Raw genomic sequence first — 4,701 nt, 5'->3', positions numbered from 1 at the left:
AGAAAAAAATGAAAAAGAAAAAAAATTAAATTAAATGCAAGACTAAAGAATCATAGGGAGAAAGCCATGAGTTCTGTGCTTTGCTTTCTCCTCCTCTGGAATTCTGCTGCTCTCCTTGGTATTGAAAGTGCACTCCTTGGTAGGTGAACTTGGTCTTGGCTGGATTTCTTATTGATCTTCTGGGGGAGGGGCCTGTTGTAGTGATTCTTTTTTTTTTTTTTTAAGATTTTATTTATTTGACAGAGAGAAATCACAAGTAGACGGAGAGGCAGGCAGAGAGAAAGAGAGGGAAGCAGGCTCCCTGCTGAGCAGAGAGCCCAATGTGGGACTCGATCCCCGGGCCCTAAGGTCATGACCTGAGCTGAAGGCAGCGGCTTAACCCACTGAGCCACCCAGGCACCCCTGTTGTAGTTATTCTCAAGTGTCTTTGCCCCAGGTGTAATTGCACCGCCCTTACCAGGGGCCAGGCTGAGTAATCCGCTCGGGTTTGCTTTCAGGAGCTTTTGTTCCCTGAGCCCTTTCCCTAGAGTTCCAGAGGACAGGAATACAAATGGCGGCCTCCTGGTCTCTGGCCTGGAGGAACCTAGAGCCCGGGGCCCCACTCCTTAGTGCGCCCTCAGAGAATAGCGCCCAGTAACTCCCGTCTGCCTGACCTCTGGCCGCGCTCTGAGCTCACCGAGCCTGCGACTGGTTCAAGGTAACCCTGAGCTGTGAGCTCACTGTCAGCTCTGTCTCTGTAGCTGGCTTCCCCATTCTAATACCTGCAAGCTCTGTGACACTCAGACACCCCCGATCCTTCTGTGACCCTGCGGGACCTGAGGCCACGCTGACCCCGCGTGGACTTCACCCCGGTTTAGCCTCTGGAGTGATGTCCCTCAGCAGAACAGACTTTTAAAAGTCCTGATTTTTTGCTCTGTTGCTCCACCGCTTGCCGGGAGCCGGCCCCTCCCCCCGGGGTCTGTCTACCCATCCCTTTGGATTCACTTCTCCGCCAGTCCTACCTTTCAGAAAGTGGTTGTTTTTCTGTTTCTAGAATTGTTCTTCTTCTCTTCAATCTGCCGATAGATTTGTAGGGGTTTGCAATCTTTAGATAAGCTATCTAGCTGAACTCCTGCTAACTGAAGTAGTCTCAGCCTGCTACTTCTCCGCCATTTTGACTCCTCCCTTGAAGCCTAATCTTAATATAGGTGAATTTTATGGTGTGTAAATTATATCTCAATAAAGCTGTTTGAAAACCCAATAGTTGAAGAGTTATTCATTATGATATTCATTGGATCACAGAAACATGATTGTGTTTTACTTTAATGTGTCTATACTTAAGATTTATTTCTTCAATAGAGTAATGGGTTATCTTTAAACCCACTACTAAAATTGTCATTTTTGTAAAATGATAATTTTATTCATATTGTGGTAATATCATGAATTTTTCTCTTATTTCACTTTAAAAAGGGCTTTGAAGCACAATAGGCTGATTAAACATTGGGAGGGTGAGAAGTCAATATTGTCAAAATATTCTGCTTAAAAATGATAGTCTCCAACTCCTGGATTTTAGGACCATTTGTGTATCTCATTAATGTACAGCCTTTTAGATATTGGTTATACAAAATCTTATTTCCTTCTGCTTGCTGAGAGCAGTACAGACTGTAATAATTACTTTGAATATTTAATTTATTTATTTGAGAGAGAGCACAAGGGGGAACAGCAGCTGAGAAAGAGGAGAAAGCATGCTTCCTGCTGAGCAGGAACCCAATATGGGGCTTGATCCCAGGACCCTGGGATCATGACCTGAACTGAAGTCATATGTTTAACCAACTGAGCCACCAGGCATCCCTGTAATAACTACTTTGAAAAACTACCTGGCCTAGTAAAATGACTAATAATTTAATTATTAATAATTAATAATCCACTACATGATAATGATCCAAATGAAGGCAAAAGATTAAAAACAACAATGACGAAGTGGGGGTAATTATGAGAACATTAAAACTCTGCCATAGTCTAAATACTCTAATGTGTTCACCACTGAACCAATAGTAAGTAACTTGAGTCAGAATGTCTGTAGGGAGTTAAATTTGGAGCTCCACCTTGAATTGCCAGGTCATCTCTCTTTTACCCCACAGACATAGACTTATTAGAAAAGAATGACACAAAGGCCCATAGGATCTGTTAACGTGCAGAAAACAAGTATTAAAATGATGGTAGAGCATGACCTTGAAAACAGGAATCCAATTTTAGGTCCCAGATATATCCTTCTGGTTTTCTCAAAAGACATTAAGTTACTACCTCTAAGTTCTGATTTTTTTTTAATATAATGGATTCTTTTTTCCCCAATGAGATATAAATGACATGCCACATTATATTAATTTCAGATGTATGACATAATGATTTGATATTTGGGGATATTGCAAGATGATCACTACAGAAAGCCTAATTAATATCTGTCTCCATACAGAGTAACAGAATCATTTTTTCTCATGAAACGACTTCTAAGACTTAATTGCTAAGCAACCTTCAAATATGCAATGCAGCATCATTAACCACAGTCACCAGCCTGTACACCCCATCTCCATGACTTAATTTCTTAACTGGAAGTTGGTGACTTTTGGCTTCCCTTAACCATTTTGCCCACCCCACACGTTCCGTCTCCTGTAACTAACAAACTATTCTCAGTATCTATGAGCTTGGTGCTTTTAAACTTTTTTATTTTTTAAAATTTTACATTCCAAATGTGAGATCCTATACTCTCCCTGACTTATTTCATTTAGCATAATGCCCTTAAGGTCCATCCATGTCACAAATGATAGGATTTTATTTTTTTATGACTGAAAAATATTCCATTGTGTGTAGATACCTATTTTATTTTCTTTTTTTTTTTAAAGGGGAGATTTTTTTTTAATTTAAAATATTTTTTCTTTGTTAGAGAGAGAGAGCACAACAGGGGGAGTGGCAGGCAAAGGCAGAGGGAGAAGCAGGCTCCCCATTGAGTAAGGAGCCTGATGCAAGACTCCATCTCAGGACCCTGAGATCATGACCTGAACTGAAGGCAGACACATAACTGACTGAGCCACCCAAGCGTCCTGTAGATACCTGTTTTCTTTATTCAATCATCCACTGTCTGGGTTGTTTCCACATCTTGGCTATTATAAGTAATGCTACAGAGAGCATGGGGGTGTATAAATCTATTCAAATTAGTGTTCTTGTATCCCTCAGGTAAAAACCCAGAAGTGGCAGTGGATCATATGGCTGTTTTAATTTTAATTTTTAAAATTAAATTAAAATAGTTTCCATAGTGAATGTGCCAATTTATATTTCCAGGAACAGTGCACAGTACTGCTCCTGTACAAGGTTCTCTTCTGTCCACATCCTTGCCAACACTTAGTATTTCTTGCCTTTTGATTCCAGCCATTCTAACCCACGGAGCCACCCAGGTGCCCCGATTCCAGCCATTCTAATAGGTGTGATGTGATAGCTCATTGTAGTTTTGATTTGCATTTCCCTGATGATTAGTGACCTTAACATGTTTTTACAGACCTGTTGGCCATCTTTGTCTTTTGAAAAATGTCTATTCAGATCTTCTGTCCATTTTTTAACTGGATTTTTTTGACTGTTGAGTTGTATGAGTTCTTCATATATTTTGGATATTAACCTCTTATCAGATATATGATTTACAAATATTTTCAACCATTCAGCTTGTTGCCTTTTCATTTTGATGTTTCCTTTGCTGTGCAAAAGTTTTCTATTTTGATATAGTCCCACTTGTGTACTTTTGCTGTCCCATCCAAAAATTCATTGCCAAGACTGACGTTAAGGAGCTTACCACCTATGTTTTCTTCTAGAATTTCTGAGGTTTAAGGTTTTTAATGCATTTTGAGATAATATTTGTGTATGGTGTAAGAAAGGGGTCCAGTTCCATTCTTTTGCATCTGGCTACCCAGTTTTCCCAACACCAGGTCCTTTGTTGTAAATTAATTGGCCCTATAGGCATGGGTTTATTTTTGGGCTCTCCATCTGTTCTTTGACTTATCTCTCTTACGCCAATACCACACTATTCTGATTACTATAGCTTTGTAATAATACAGTTTGAAATCTGGGAGCATTATGCCTCCAGCTTTTTTCTTTTTCAGGATTGCCTTGGCTCTTTGGGGTCTATAAGTTCTGATTTTATAAAATGTATCTAGAATCCTTGCTTCCTAGGAAAGGGGAGGGAGAGACAAGAAGGAATACCTGGAGAGTAAAATTCTAGAGAAAGGAGAGGGTAGATTGGCGACTGCGCTCTGGCATCTCAGCCCTAGCCAGTTCCCTCTCGGGGTCCTCCCGCCTCCTGAACATTCAGGGGATTGTACCATCCCTTAGGATCTGGGCAGCACAGGCTCTGAGGGGCTTGGCCTCTGGGTATTGAGCCAGAGAGGAAGTACAGGTGATGGGCCCCGATGCTGACTCTGAATCTCTTGCTTGGAGTGGGCACTCCTGAGCCTGGAGCGATTTTTGGGCTCTGGAACCGCAGTACTGTACCATCTCCTAACGGAGCAGCAGGCTGGAGGCATGAAGGGCGGCTGTGGCCGCCATGAGCTTCTCTACCTCGTGCCAACACCTTCGACGGGAAGCGGGGGTTGGGAAGCGCCCTGGGTGCGTGCACCCTTCCCTCGCGCCTTTCTTCGCTCACGCGTTCCAAGCGTGCGTCATAGGCGGCACACCTAACAG

The sequence above is a fragment of the Mustela erminea genome, chromosome 3 (genome assembly GCF_009829155.1).
Source record: "Mustela erminea isolate mMusErm1 chromosome 3, mMusErm1.Pri, whole genome shotgun sequence".
NCBI lineage: Eukaryota > Metazoa > Chordata > Mammalia > Carnivora > Mustelidae > Mustela > Mustela erminea.
The sequence above is the reverse complement of the archived record's forward strand: the minus strand, read 5'-3'. Positions refer to the sequence as shown.